Here is a 16,783-nt window from a genome sequence, read left to right on the forward strand (position 1 = left end):
GGAGCCAGCCTGGGCTGCTACTCACTCAGCAGTACGAGGGAGAGAGATGACTCAGGAACCAAGCTTGTGGCAGGGCAATGCAATATCTTTATTGATCAGAGAGCCAAAGCTTTTAGAGGTCCAACCCAGAAGTGGCAAGTCAGAAATGGAAATGGCTAGGAAAGGGGTGGAGAAAAGCAAAATGGAGTTGGAAAGGTAGGAACTTCCTTAGCAACTGTTGTGAGGGTTTTAACTGGTAGGATTAATTAATACCCTGGAGGCAGGGAAGGTCTTGAGGGTAGAAAGAAGAAAGATAAAAGGAATGGAATGGGTGGGGATCTTTCAGGCAAAACAATGATTATGTAGATAGGCCATAGTATCAGGAATGCAGGGTGCTTTGTGAGCCCTGCCGAGCTCAACCTCATCCTCACAATTTCCCAACAATAGTCCTTTATATTCATGATGATTAAATAACATTTGATATTTCTATAATTAAGTTATATATAAATCTTGCAATGACCAAGAAAAAAATTTTATTGAGATCATTCACTATTGATTCACACAAAATTAAGTCACTCAATCCAAAATTTCATTTTCAAGTAGGACTTCTCCTTTAAACTTACAGAGGTGACTGTTCCACCAAAAACAATCTATAGACTTAATGCAATTCCTATCAAAATTCCAATGACATTTCTTCAAGGAAATTGCATAAACACTGCAAAAAAAAAAATGTGTGGCATCACAAAACACCTTAAATAGCCAAAGCAATTGTGAGGGGAAAAAATAAGAAGAAAAAAGGAATTATCAAACTCCTTGACTTCAGTTTATAGTACAAAAAAATAGCATTAGAACCATGTGGTAATGGAACAGAAATGGGCAGTCATGTCAATGGAACAGAATAGAATGCTCAGAAATAAGCCCACACATACATGGACATCTAATATAAAGGAAAGGTTAGGGTTAGGGTTAGCATCTGTGTTTTCATCAAACACATAATTTCCAGTTATGTGTGGTTGCTTGTGCTGTCAGGCTGTGAGAGCACTAAGGAAGTGACAAACCAGTGAACCCTCCTACTACTATGCATTCATAGAGCCTAAGATCACTCGTATAGTGTCTGTGGTCAAGTAGAAACCTAAACAGTGGTAGAGTACCTGTTACCTGATTGTAACTGATGTTTATATATGCCATGTAGCAGGGACATTCTAGTCTCTTGATTTTCTCACTTTTTGTGCAGTGAGATATCTGTCCTCTTGTAAGTAGCCCATAGTCATCTGTCAGTGCTGCCACTATCTATGTAGTTCACATGTTGGCTGCAAAATTGTCTGGCTACCTCTGCAGGTTTATTTTTTCCACTAAAATAAGTCAGTTGACCCTGATGTCCTATTTGGTGGTACAAAGAGAGTTGGTAAATTCAGAATCTTTGGGCTAGGGAGATAGCATATGGTTATGCAAAAAGTCTCTCATGCCTGATGTCCCACAGTCCCAGGTTCAATACCCGGCACCACCATAAGCCATATCTGAGAAATGCTCTGGTAAAAATAATAATAATACCTTCTGCACCCTATAATGATCCTGGTTCCATACTCCCAGAGAAAAAAAGAATAGGAAAGCTTCCAGTGGAAGGGATGGGATATGGAACTCTGGTGGTGGGATGTGTGGAATTTTGCCCCTATTTTCCTATGATTTTGTCAATATTTTCTATTTTATAAATTAAATAAAAATAATAATATCTAATTAATTAAATTCAGTATAATATTCTTGTCATCTGAGTAATTCAGATATATTTCTCCCTAGTTGGATTAAAGAGGGGAAAATATTTCTATCCCTAAAACACATACATTATTTGAAACCAATGCTACCTCAATGATATAAACAAATTTTAGTCATTATGCTCTAAGTAGCAACTATAGATAGTTAGTTAGTTCTAAAGCTCCTACATGTGATACACTTAAACTGCTAGAGACCTACTTCATAATAATAGCTCTATCATCTTAAGGAATTCTTGCATCATATTATCTAAACATCTGATTTTTACATATTTATCCATAGTTTTGGAATTGAAATCTATATGATTTACTTTAGGAACTATTTTTTTTATATATATAACAGTGCCTCACAGTGCTATCCAAGACCAATTGACTCACACTATCTGGTGCTTCACACCCTTTTATCATAAAAAATAATAAATAAATAAATACTTTTCCTAGGCTATTACAATGTGTGGTGATTAAGAGCCACTGATTTCAGGCAGGAGTAATAGGTCACCATGTAGGGCTCCTACCTTACTGGGGATGCTTCCCAGCTGCCTGTACTAGCACCACCAAGAACAGCTCCAGTGTTGTCGCCCCTGCACCCCTCTCTCTCTGAATGAAAAAGTGGTCTGGGAGTAGCGAAATTGAATGAGGTCATGGGTCTTTTTAAAAAATTAAATAATCCACTGATTTTTGCTTATAAATAATAAGGGTGATATATTTTGTTATTACTAAGAATTCTTTTTTTTTACATTTTTTTCCCAAGTTCATGTGTTTCAATTCATTTTTCCCTTTATTAGGGGATTAATGTTTTGCATTCAACAGTAAATACAATAATTTATACATGCATAACATTTCTCAGTTTTCCACTTAACAGTACAACCCCCACTAAGTCCTCTGTCACCCTTTTCCAGGACCTGTGTTCTCCCCACCCACCTACCCCAGAGTCTTTTCCTTTGGTGCAATACACCAGCTCCAGTCCAGGTTCTTCTTAATGTTTTCTCTTCTGATCTTGTTTTTCAACTTCTGCCTGAGAGTGAGGTCATCCCATATTCATCCTTCTGTTTCTGTCTTATTTCACTTAACATGATTTCTTCAAGCTCCATCTAAGATGGATGAATTACTAAGAATTCTTATTATTCAAAATCTTTATAAGACACATTTTTTTTTATTTAATTGCCACCAGGATTATTACTGGGACTCAGTGCCTGCGTGATGAATGCACTCCTGGTGGCTGCTTTTTTGTTTGTTTGTTTGTCTTGTTTTGTTTTGTTCTGTTTTCTTGGTTAGAGGCAGAGAGAAATTGAGAGGGGAGGAGAGATAAAGAGGGAGAGAGAAGGAGGGACATCTGCAGCCCTGCTTCACTGCTTATGCAACTTCTCCCAGACAGGCGAAGATAGGGGCTTGAATCCTAATTAGTCCCTGTGCATTGTAACATGTGCATTTAAGTGGGTACTCCACCACCAGGCTCTCCTATAAAACACCTTTTTAAATATGAAAGTTCAGAGATAAAACGCAGACTTTGCATATTTGATTCCTGGGTTTTGATAGCATGATCAATCACAAAACACTCTCACACCTGATGCACTAGAGGTCCCAGACCCAGTCACAGCACCACCATAAGCCAATGTTGAGCTGGTTTCAAAACTAAAAATTAATTATTATGATTCTGCATGAAAACTACCTCCAGATTGTTTTTTTTTATATAGATATGAGCATTTATTGGGAGAAAGTAAGGACAGAAAAGGAGAAGAAAGTACAAGCCATGCAAACATGTAGACTCCCAAGAGAGACAAAGGCCTTTCAGAATGTTAAGATTAGTCTAAATGCAACTGAAGTCACAAGCCTCCTTTACTTTTGCTTTTATCTGAATTGATTAAATATGATCCAACAGCACATATTCCATAAATATGGCATTTTATTACTTATTGCTTCTCAATACTGCATAAAAATGTAAATGCACTAGACTCCCTCTCTCTGTACTCTCAGATTTCCATCATCTGTTAGGTGGTTAATATTAAAGTAGGCAATAAATTATTGACCTGAACTTACTTTAGTGTTACTGTTATATATGCTTGGTCACTGTAACACTACAGTACAGGTTATGAATATTCCATCGTTTTACAGGTAAGAAATAAAATAGTCAGAAATAGTAATTTCCTCACATTTTCAAAGCTAGTTGGCAGGACCGTACTCTGAAATCAAGTTTTTAGGGTTCCCAAATCCACAATCTTAAGCATTCCATGCATAAGCCAGCACTAGTACACATGCGTGTGTGTGTGTGTGTGTGTGTGTGTGTGTGTGTGTGTGTGTGTGTGTTTTAATCAACACTCTTCAGCTCTGGCTTATGGTGGCCCAGGGGATCTTTGGTGCTTCAGGCATGAAAGTCTTACTGCATAATGATTATGTCACCTCCCCACCCCCACAAGCTAAAGCTACCACAGTAAAGGCAAATGGTTTGCTTTATTCTGACCTAAAAGAATTAAATTAATAAAACACACTGGATTCCTTCCATCTCTGACATTTTGCTTTCCTAAACACATAACTTGACTCTTGGTTAATGATCATTCAACTTAAGCAGGTAATCACCTCCTGACCAACCTGTTTGTTACTAGGCAATTCAGTAAAAGCAGTCAAGCTGAGAGCAGTTTTGAACAGCTACCTTGGGAAGGTTATCCCCTCAGTTTGGGATTGAGGCAGGAGACTGGAAGGATTCATACTTTAGTGTTTGAAGAGAATAGGAGAAAAGCATCAATTGAATATGTAAAAAGCAAGTGAATATTGCATGTTCCTAACTTTGTAACTGTCTTTTTTATCATGAGCATTACTTAATAGTTATTGTACATGCACGTAAATAGATTTAATGAATATATATGTATGTATATATGTACACACACAGATTACAAACAGGTGAGCATAAATTAAAGCTAGGGTGAATCTTGTTGATTTTTTAGTCTTTTCTTCCACACCTGGTAGGTTTAAACCCTGGCAGGTCATCTTGTCAAAATACAATTTCAGTTCTCAAATGAAATAACAGAAGAGAAACAAACACAATCTGTTATAACTCACTGCCAATGTTGCCAGATAACTACAGGGGGAAAAAAAAGAGTGTCTCAGACAGAAATATCAATAACTTTAATGCGTACGATTTGTTAACAGTGAAGAAAACAAGCAAACTTGCTCTCCGCTGACTGTCACTAATATTTATTCGTCCAGTGACTGTTAATCAAACCAAGTTTACAGTCCCGTACAGCACCTGTCACAGGTGCTGATCATTAATCAGCTATTACAGCAGTTTATTCTGCTGCTGACAACTCGCAATTTTCCACTGATTCAGCTAGTTTGTCAGGTGGGAATTATGGCATAGTGCATGTGACAAAACACATCACCCTTTTTTTTTCTTTCTTTTTTTTCTTCTTCTTCTTCTTTTTTTTTTTTTTTTGCATTTTCAGGCTTCTCTCTCCTGCTTTCTCCCCCTTTTTAGACAAACAATATCTGGGAACTCAGAAGTAATAAGGCGGAATGCATAATTAATTACCCAGCTTGCTCTAATTAGGGATGAATAAGTTGTGTCCCTCTCATCATCACAAATGTGGTGATGGGTAATACCAGTTTATGCTGTATTAACTGCAAATATGCAATCCTTCTGAGAGCACTTTTGTTGATGAATTTGATGAATGTGACAATAATTAGCAGAGACAGATGAGAGCTAAATTACTACTGACAATGTAATGCTATCCTGCTCGAGGGCCTGGGAACGTGGCAGGATAACATGGCAGGGACCTGGGCCTCGTTTCTAATTAATAGTCTTTTTTTTTCCTTTTCCTCTCCCCCCCCCACCCCCCACACACACCCGCCAGTGGGGGGAAAAGGAGTAACGGTAATTGTTTTCGTCAAAGGCTGCAGGGAGTTATCAGGGTAATAAAGTTAATTAGCAGAACAAACATCCTTTCACTGCCTTACTAGTCTGAGGAAAAGAGGGTAATTCAAACTGCAGAAAGATATGACTAGATGGAATGATAAGAAAAGAAATTTTACACAGGAGGCCAGCAGAGAAAGATGATTTTTTTCTTTCTCCCCTCATTTCTTTGCCTTGATGTATGGAGAGAACTAGACAGCCTCTTCTTTCAATTCACAGAGTTGCTCATGCAATGCAAAGAAGTAACTTGGCTGTTAGGATTCTGAGTCCAGGAAGAAAAGTTAGTTTCCATTCAACTCAACTGTTTACTGCTGTCTTTACCAGATAGCAAGAGGCATGCTTAATTTCATCTTTACTCACATACACTTTCTGACTCTCTCAGGCACTGAAGTCTTATTATTTGCCAAAGAGACCTTTAAGCCTCATTTTGTCCAACAGAAGTTTCTTTCATTCTCTGAGGATTTTGGAAAAATTTAAAACTCATCAAGCAAATTTCTCTAGGTAGCAATTACTTATTCTTCTTTGTATATTTAAGGGGAAAAAAACTGAAAATGGAATTTAAACAAAATACATGTGATTTTTGTTCATTTTTATAATTTCAAAATTATCTCTATTATAACATTGTTTTTTCTCTACTGTTTTAGCTTTTAATATGTAAAATCCAAGAAAATAAAGTTTCGTGAATCTGAGCTTTGTACCAGAGATGTATTTAATTCAGTAACATTGCTTGACACAGAAACATACAACCTAACGGGAAAACATTTTGAAACTTTTGCAAGTTCAGTTTGCCTCTTAAGTGACCTCTGTAAAGCATTAGACATCAAACACTTAAAACAGTTGTTTAATATTAAGTAGCTAATACTACCATGGAAGTCTGATGCTTCTTAAAATAATACCCCTAAGAAAATGGCTATGGAATTTTAGTTCTTAATTTTTTAAATTTATTTTATTTTATTTTATTTTATTTTACTTTTCTTGGATAGGACAGAAGGAAACTGGGAGGAAATGAAGAAAGAAAAGGAAAGAGAAAAGAGAGATACCTGCAGCACTGCTTTACCACTCATGGAGCTTCCTCCATACAGTTGGGAACTGAGGGCTTGGACTTCGATCCTTGTGCATAATAAGGTGTGAACTCAACAAGGTGCACCAATCTCTGGCCCTGGAATTTTTCTCTTTTAGCTACATTTCAATACATTTTCATTTTGTGATTTTGTAAGTCATTCGTGAATTCGCAGATTCTCACTATTTACCTTATGTATAAGTATGCATACATTTATTTGTTGCCTGAGCTAAATAAAACAGTCTCTTAGAAAGACTCTAAAAACATAAGGAATAAATGTTGAATCCTGCTGTGTGACAGCATGGTGCCAGGATAGCTGGCGAACCTCTATACCTACATGGAGAGACTGCAACCAAGCATATAGAATAATCTACTAGAATGCTCTCAACTGCTACTGTCTCCATCTTCACCACTAAAGTACCATGCTTGTGCCCAAAGATAAGGATCCTGTCTGATTGTAAGAGATAGCCTTTAAGTAAGAGTCAGAAAAGCTGTGTCTTCACTGGTGCTGCCATTAACATGAGATCCTATCATGCCTCTAATTCTCAATTTTCCCATCTATAGAAATGTGTGGCTTCCTGATGAGCCTCATAGTGCTGCTTTTGGCACACACACAGGAATTGTTACGTTTTACTTTGGAAAGTTGAAATATGTATGGAGATATTTTTAATATTATTTTTAAATAGGAAAAATAATCTTGAGACGATCTTTCACCTTGCAGTAGTCCTCTGATGTGCAGTGGGTCAGAAACTAAAATTAAAAGACTTGACAAAAAATGTGTATCGCAAAAGGGACTAAAATCTTGCTTTACTTTGTGATATTGTTGATAAACCTATCAGAGAAATGGTCATAAAGACACTCCTAAGCTGACACGATACAGTATTTGCTTTGCCTTTTGTGAAGGCCAAGGTTTAAGTCCTGGCACTATAAGTAGATACGATGGAACAACCGGGGGAGTCCCATCGATGATGGAACAGTGCTGTGGTATCTCCACTGTCCTGTATGCAAGAGGCCCTGAGTTCATCCCCTGATTCTTTCTCTCTTTCTTTCTCTCTTTCTTTCTCTCTTTCTTTCTACCTTTCTTTCCTTCTTACTCCTTTTCTTATCAGCAGAGCACTTTTCAGGTCTGGTCTATAATGGTTTATGATTGCATCTAAGACCCTAGAGTCTCAGGCATGTACACTTTTTGATAATGAATTAATTATGCTACCTCCCACACCCTGGCTATGAATTTTAAAAACATGTAGAGGATGGGGGGGAGGAGGTAAAGTCAAGAAGATTCATCCTACAGTATTTTGTGTTCAAGGATTCTAATTGCTATAGTTTCTAGCTGCTGTCAAATGAGCTTCATTTCTCTATTTCTCTGACAGATAACTACTAGATAGTCTTGATCATATGCACAGCATAAAGAAATGAAATACATGAACTTGATAATAAGAGAGTTACCAAACTGTCTCTAAGACTTTGTGAAAACCATGAAGGTTATTGGAAGGAGGCATCAGAACTGTGGTGGCGGGTGTGGTATGGAGCTACACCCCTTTGATCTTATGATCTTGTAAACATTATTAAATTACTAATAAAAATAAATCTGAAAAAAGATACTCCTAAATTCCTCAGTCAAAGCTACCTACCTTTCTAAATTTTCTCTACCTACTGTTAGCATACTAAGCGCAAAACTTAGATAAGTCTAAACATTAGTCCGTGTAACAAATGAAAACACCCCAACTTTTCAGAAATAGAGAGGGACACAAATACTATTTAGATTGCTAGACTAGGCCTTGTATCCTTACAAGTGTTTGTAAGCTTTTACCATACAATCAAGCTTTGCCTTCAAACTCTAGAAGTGAAGGAATTATCGTATGCTACTTTCAATAGCTTGTAACAGTTATTTAATAACCATATGAAGTAGCTAAGTTGAAAATGTTTAGAGAGAAAGAGAGCACATAGAAGCTGGAAAAAAAACTAACAAAAAATCCAACTATGTTTTTTTCTTCTTTTTTTTCTACAAGTGGGTTGGAAATTTTATTATGAGGGAAGGACTATCAGGGAGCATGTTTGTGTGTTTCTTTAGTATCCAGGATGAATTTATTGAACATTGTGGTCTTTTCCTCTCTAGCCATTACCTCTTTCACTGGACTGTCTGCCATTTTGGAAAAGTAAAGGAGTCTCATCAACTTGAATTCATTGATCTCACAAGCATATTGAAAATTTTAAAACTTTCTGTGGGACTCTGACATGCCAGAAACCACTAGTAAAAGAAGTTTGCTATTCAGACCGCCATAAAGAAGTTCTACTTGTATTTGAACAGAGAAAAAAAGTGATACCTTCAGGTAAGTAATGATTTCCTATATTGACTTATTGTGCAAGCTAAAAATAGCCTTAATGCGGAAAGAAAAAAAAAAAAGTGGTAGAGATTCACCAGTAAGAAACATGTTCTGTTGGTGTTATTATGAATATTCAGGAAATGTAATTCTTCTTTGAATTCCTTGTTCATTGTTTTTTAGAAAATAGTTTCAAAAATTCTCAGTTCTTAAGGACTTTGCTTTGTGTCTTCTCTGAGTGTGTGTATGTGTGGGTGTATGGGTGTGGTGGGTGGTAGTTAAATCAATTACAGGGCTAAAAATAAACCATATTTTTCAGATTTTTTAATTACAAAATTATTTTAATGCTGCTTGTAATTGAGGCACTGCATGCTATGTAATGAATTTACAATGCTGCTTAATGACATAGGGAAACTGCTTGCAAAAAAATATTTGTACACAAGGTGGTGATGTTAGCAACCAACTACAATACTTTTATTCTACTAACAACAAAATACAATAAATAACAACAGATTGTTCTCACTCAGTGTTCTCCAAACGATATGTTCAAGTGTTTGTATGTGCTATTAGGTAAGAATACAGACCACATTAAAAAAAAATCTGCCCTCATATGTCAGTCAGGGGGCAAGGTAAAGAAGGGGAAAAAAGTATAAACTTCTCAAGAACAAATTTTTATCTACATATAGTAAGGATTTCAGAAACCAGTTTCTAATATCTAAGTTTCTATTGGTATTGATTTGATACTATAGTCCAAAGAACTAAATGTTAAACATAAATCTGTTTCTGTAGCTCTAATAAAATATTCCACTTCCCAGAGAGAGATTTCTTCAGAAAAAAAAAATTGTTTCAAAACCCTTCTTTGCTTTACAAACAGGTTTCCTTAACCCAATTTTGAGTGCAATGTTAATCCATTTGGAGCAGTGTCCTTGCCCTATTCATTTTCAATTATAGAAATACAAATTATTAAATTCATGGTAAAATAATTAGGAATGATTTAAATGCTGCTGATAATAATCTTGAAAGCTTTATATCCCATGAAGTATTAGATTTGTTTACCATATCATTGATGCTAAAAGATAAATTAAGTAATATTCCAGCATGGAAATGGCTCATATTTTTGTGCATTTTGGTGCATTAATAACATTTAAGAGATAAGTAAATTTTTTTGGTTATAGTTACTCTCCAGATTCAGTTCTCACAGTAAAATATATATTTAGTACCAGGTGTTTTTTTTTTCTTAAATGATGGCATCAGCAGGAAACCAGGACTTGTTGGTCTTAAAGTGGAAATCTTGTACACCATGAGTCAAAAGGTAGGCAGACGTGTTTTCAATTTTAACATTCTTCTTCCAAAATGAAAAAAAAATGGCAATTGTTATATGCAGGCTTGAGTGTGAAATATCTATTCATGAATTATCTGAGGATGCGTCAGAAGCTTAAGCCCAAAGAAAAGTAATAAATAATAACAACAGATGTTTGTAAATCTGTGCTCTGCTGTTCAGTGTTTCTATGTGTTGTTTTGCTTTGACGTGCTGTCAGCCGCCTCTCACCTGGGAGTAGTGATATCTTATCAAAGCCCAAACAGTTCCTCTTCACAACAGACAGATAATAGTGCCTTTCAATTTATCATACTGGAAGTCTAAGAGAACCATGGGAGCGATTGGTCAGGTGACAGCTTGATGGACAGTTTGACAGCCCTTAGAGCATCATGGGAAATGGTTGTCACCTGATTTTTCAGCGACCAGGGAGATAACCTTCAGAATGATGAGGAGAACAAAAATCTGAATATTTGCTTAAGATCCAGTGGCAGCATCATTGCTCACTTAAGTGATAATAGGTATGAATTTAGATGACTTAAAATGTTATTCTTAAACATGAAAGGTTTCTCTAAGTTCCTTTCTTTAGATGTACATTTTTATTCAAAGGTCATTTGAAAAACATATACATAATATAGTACTTTTAATTTTTAAAGAGACAAACATACCAAATATTTGACCACATGATAAGTATAATAGCTAACAATTAATACTCTCAAGTTTTGACATTAATCTGCTTTATTCTGACAAACTTCTTGCACACCTATTCCTAAGTACAGTTGCCAAAGAGAATCATATGGATCACATTTTACTGTGTAGGTCAACTCACTCAAGCAGATCAGTGTGTTCTTGGTGTGATAAACTGAGAAATCTATTTTGGAGATCTTAAGCACATACGATATGTCAATTTGTACTCATTCATATCGCCAACACACGTGAATTAAGCACTTTTACACACTACGGTTGCTAGACATGAAAAGGTAAGAAAGACAAAACCCATCTTTCAGTGTGTTCTCAGAGTGAGATTGAAGATAGGGTTTTAAAGTATAAGTAGCTGGCAAAGGAGTTCAAGAAACTGGTTCAGATTCACTGGCGTTAGGTTGGTGAGGCTTACAGATGACCCTTTTCAAAGCTGTCTCTGACATGTTGTCTCCTGAGTTGTATGAGCCATTTACTATTGCTTTGTGTTCAAATGTGAAAAAAAAAATTTTGTTTGTGAACTGGCATTCTCAAGGGGAAAAAAAGCTAAAGTAGGCTCTCAATTCTTACTGAGTGCCTTCCACAGTTTAAAAAAAAAAAAAGATTTTAGAAACAGTAGGGAAGGGGCCAGGCAGTGGCGCAATAGGTTAAGCACACACATTACTGTGCACAAGGATCTCGGTACAAACCAACTCCTGGTCCCCACCTGCAGGGGGAAGCTTTATGAGTGGTGAAGCAGGGCTGCTGGTGTCTCTCTGTCTCTCTCCCTCTTTATCTCCCCTTTCCTCTCAATTTCTCTCTGTCTCTATCCAATAATAAATAAATAATATTTTTTAAAAAACAGAGAAGAGAGATTTGAGGTGCACATACTATAAGTAAAGCATATCCCAGACATCACTACTCCTCAGTCCCTTGGAAACATGTTACAATTTTCAGAGCAATACACAATAACTTTATTTTATTCTTTTTTTTTTCTGCCTCAAGGGTTATCTCTGGGGCTTGGTGTATGCACTATGAATGCACTGCACCTGGAGGCCATTTTTTCCCATTTTATTGGATAGGACAGACAGAAATTGAGAGGGTAGGGGGAGAGAAAGACACCTGCAGACCTACTTAACCGCTTGTGAAGCCTCCCACCCCAGGTAGGTGGCAAAACGGGGGCTGGAAAAGGGATCCTTGCTCAGGTCCTTGCACTTTGTACTATGTGTGCTTAACCTGGTGTGCCCCTGACCACCCCCCCACAATGACTTTATTTTGAAATAATACCAACATACATAACGTTCTAATTGTGCAACAAACTTCTTTGTACCCTTGACCCAAAAAAATCACTTATTTGCTAGCATGATGCCAACCAGACTTCCCTGTACAGACAACCCCACCAATATGTCCTGGAGCTCTGCTTCCCCAAAGCTCTGCCCTACTAGGGAAAGAGAGAGGCAGACTGGGAGTATGGATCAACCTGTCAATGCCCATGTTCAGCTGGGAAGCAATTACAGAAGCCAGACCTTCAACCTTCTGCATCACACAATGACTTTGGGTCCATACTTCCAGAGGGTTAAAGAATAGGAAAGCTATCAGGGGAGGGGGATGGGATATGGAGTTCTTGTGGTAGGAATTGTACCCCTCTTATCCTATGGTTTTGTCAATGTTTCCTTTTTATAAATAAAATAAAATAAATGTGAAAAAAATCACCTATTATGCTGTGCAGATGTCCCCTCAGGCTAGTGCCACTTCCCACGAGCTAATAAGGTATCCTCAAGTGCCTTTTTCAACCAATCCTGTCCCAACAGGTCACTCCTGGTTGTTGCCCTATAAAGCCCTCCTACTCCCCCTCCCCCTCCCCCTCTCTCCCTCTCCCTCTCTCCCTTTCTCCCTCTCTCTCTCTCCCTCTCTCTCTCCCTCTCTCTCTCTCCCTCTCTCCCTCTCTCTCTCTCCCTCTCTTTCCCTCTCTCCCCCCCTCTCTCCCTCCCTCTCCCTCTCTCCCCCCCTCCCCCCCCCTCTCCCTCTCTCTCCTGGTTTTTTACCTTGTTGGCGGAGGGGTGCTGTGCATAGTGGGGACAGCCATTTTTAGCTCCACGTGGCACGAACCACTGCACTCTGACCCAACCCTGAGGTGCCCGGTGCAAATAAAGGATTGTGTGCCCTCTCCGCTCCTGATTTTCTTTCCCTCTCTCCGCCACGTCCCACTGACTATTATAAATATTTCATTACATTTACTTTTTAAATTTATTTTATTTTATTGGATAGAGACAGAAGGAAATTGAGAGGGGAGTGGGAGGGAGAGAGAAATAGGTGCCTGCAGACCTGCTTCACTGCAACTTTCCCCCTGCAAGTGGGAACCAGAGGCTTGACCCTGTGACCTTGCACACTGTAATGTGTGCTCTTAACCAGGTGCACCACCACCTGGCCCCCTACATTTGCTTTTTGATCAGTTCTATTCTTTTCTCATATATCTTCCCTCTCTCCTTCTCCTTTCTCCTCCTCTTACTTAGGTCTGTATAACATTATGTTTTATATTTTTTATCATTTCAATAGAGGGAGATGAGATTTAAAACTACGTGTGTGGGGGGGGTGGTCCTCCTGGACTTCTCTCATAACCTATTTCATCCCTCCTGGGTATAACATTTTCTTCTTCTCCCTCTCTTCTTCCTTTGTTTTGTTGTTGTGTGTTTTTCCTCAGATAGCAAGAGAGGGGAGAAAAAAACAACCACAGTACCAGAGTTCCCATGGAGTCATGTGCGGTTAGAACACTAAGTCTGGTCACACTAGTGGCTAGTCATCCACTCTACAGAGTGAGCTACATTCAGACCTGATATTCAGCTGGTGTTTGATTCATCTTCATACCCCCTCACAAAATGTGACAGCCGCCATAAGTAGACTTACTAAATGTGTATGAATGACTAATAAATAACATTCAACCTAAACCTAGAATTTGATCTCACAGATTTCTATTTATACATAAATATATGAGGCGGTATATATTTTAAAGATTTTATTTATTAATGAGAAAGAAAGGAGGACAGAGAAAGAACCAGTCATCACTCTGGCACGTGTGCTGCCAGAGATTGAACTGGGGGGACCTCATTCTCATGCTTGAGAGTCCAAAGCTTTACCACTGCGGCACCTCCCAGACCACAAGGCGATATATATATTTTTTTATTCCCTTTTGTTGCCCTTGTTGTTTTATTGTTGTAGTTATTATTGTTGTTGTCATCGTTGTTGGATAGGACGGAGAGAAATGGAGAGAGGAGGGGAAGACAGAGAGGGGGAGAGAAAGACACCTGCAGACCTGCTTCACCGCCTGTGAAGCGACTCCCCTGCAGGTGGGGAGCCGGGGTTCGAACCGGGATCCTTATGCCCGTCCTTGTGCTTTGCGCCACCTGCGCTTAACCCGCTGCGCTACAGCCCGACTCCCAAGGCGATATTATTTTTAAAAAACATATGTAACATTTTATAAGATGTGATGGGATCCCCTCTGGCTATGTCTGATCAGTAAGTGATTTAATAAAGAAAGAATGCGATGAAATAAAAAAATGCAAGAGAAATGTCAAGTCACTTTCCAAAGAACATAAAAGATGAAAGTTTCAGGTCCTGCTAGCTTTGTCTTTTTTCTAGGAAAGTAGACCATCTCTAGACACTATGTAGAAGCAGAGATTTAAAACAGAAGTTACGTTTCTGGAAGAAAAAAAAACAACTGTGGAACCATTGTTGAACCTGGTACCATTTGGCTGCTTGACACTTTGGGATAACATTCTGCTTTCACAAATTTTGATGCTTTGGATTCCCATGCCAACATGATTTTCTAAGTCCAATTGTGCCAAAGTCAGACAAGCCAGACAAATTGTGAGATCCTTAGTGTTTTACAGGCACTGAAAAAAAGCCAGTAACTAATTTAAATCACTGTTAACAATGAAATGCTCTCCATACAAGTCTTCACAAGAAGATACATTATTTGAAAATGGATTTGAAGTTTGAAAATGCAAAGCAAAATGCTTTTGAGTGCCATATTCAAATTTAAATAGAAACAGAATAAAAAGAACCCTTTTTGCTTATTTCAAATTGGAAGATCAAGATGTGTCAGGAAGATATATAATAACCGATATGTGGACAAGGTCCAAAACTCTACAGAACAACTCAATTCAGACCCATTTCTGAATCAGAGCTGCAGTCCTACTGTTTTTCATTTCCTTGTTAAAATAAGCCATGAAACATCATTTCATAACAGGCCCCAGATGTAGTCCCTAGATCACCTGATATGAATTAAGTTTCATTGTTAACAATTAATGTAGTCATTTAAGCCAACTAAATCAGCTAAACATATAGCTAGAACCAAAAAATCTTATAGCATATTTCATAGAAATGCCAAAATTTGTGGTCTGGAAACTTCGAGTAAATACCAGTGTTGAATTTTTAGTCCGACTAAAATTTTCACACAATGGACATTTCAGACTAAAAATTCCACAAAAGCATTATTAAGTCATAAACCCATTTAAAAAAATACAACATGCACTTTCCCATTATAAGATTTCAATACATAAATTCGACTGACTGGAAAGCAGCATTTTTACTGTCTGAGAAGTCTTCAGTTATTGGTTAATGTCAGTTATACCAGCTGTAGACTTATAAAACACCGAGGTTACTTAAAGTGTATAAAATTGGTGGTCTTTTGGCTCAAAACATATAAGTGCCACCGTTTAAATTTTTCTGCTCAGGTGTGTGAGGGTCTCTGGTGAGTTACACAAAGAGAACCTTAAATTTTATGGCCCAGATTATAATTTTTTGCCTCCAGGATTATTGTTGGGGCTCAGTGCCTGCACCATGAATCCACTGCTCCTGGAGGCCATTTTCCCCCTTTTGTTGCCCTTATTGTAAATTATGGTATTAAAGCTATTTCTGCTAGACTTTTCTTCACTCAAAGCATATACCTATGCTACTTTACATAAGGAAATGAAACTCCGGATCATTTCCCCTTATTTTTCTGGCTATATCTTTCTCTATCTGGTAGATTTTCATATTCAACATACAGAAAGCTTCCTTTTAGGAATCTTTTCATATAGACTTTTTGTCATTTTGTTATGTGTGATTGATAACCAAGCAACTTTCACAAGTAGAAAATAGGTCTAAAGTTTCAAATTAACTTTTCTTCTCGGGGGCCAGACAGTAGTGTTCCAGGTTAAGGGCATGTAGTACAAAGCCCAAGGACCAGCTCAAGGATCTCAGTTCGACACCTGCAGGGTGATTGCTTCACAAGTGGTAAAGCAGGTCTGCAGGTGTCTTTCTCTTCCCCTCTGTACCTTTCCCTCTCTCTCAATTTCTTTCTGTCCTATTAAAAGAAAAAGGGGTGGGAGAATGGCCTACAGGAGCAGTGGACTCATAGTGCTAGAACCAAGCTCCCCAAGGATAACCCCGAAAGCAAAAAAAATAAATTAAATAAATTTTTAAAAACTCATTTCTCCCAATGGCCATCAGTATTCCATCATATAAATATACCATGGATTTTTTTTAGCCACTCATCTGTCATTGGACACCTGGGCTATTTCCAAGTTGTGGTGATTGCAAATTGTGCTGATAGGAACATCGGTAAAAACAGATCTCTTCTGATAGGTGTTTTTGTTTCCTTTGGGTGAGTCACTAGGACAGGAATTTCTGGGTCATAGGGTAGGTCTATTTCTACTGTTCTGAGAAATCTTCAGACAATTTTGCATAAGAGTTAGACCAATTTACTTTACAATCCCACCA

General features: G+C 37.8%; 1 long non-coding RNA gene across 2 annotated transcripts in view; it reads left to right on the forward strand.

The window, feature by feature from the left end:
- LOC132532812 (uncharacterized) overlaps nucleotides 1-16,783 on the forward strand; it is a 1,004,413-nt gene that overhangs the window by 459,175 nt on the left and 528,455 nt on the right. For both annotated transcript variants that reach the window (XR_009544744.1, XR_009544745.1), the window contains exon 5: nucleotides 8,826-9,039. This is a non-coding gene — a long non-coding RNA (uncharacterized LOC132532812). The remainder of the gene's footprint in view (nucleotides 1-8,825; nucleotides 9,040-16,783) is intronic.

Source organism: Erinaceus europaeus, chromosome 14, assembly GCF_950295315.1.
Source record: "Erinaceus europaeus chromosome 14, mEriEur2.1, whole genome shotgun sequence".
Taxonomy (NCBI): domain Eukaryota; kingdom Metazoa; phylum Chordata; class Mammalia; order Eulipotyphla; family Erinaceidae; genus Erinaceus; species Erinaceus europaeus.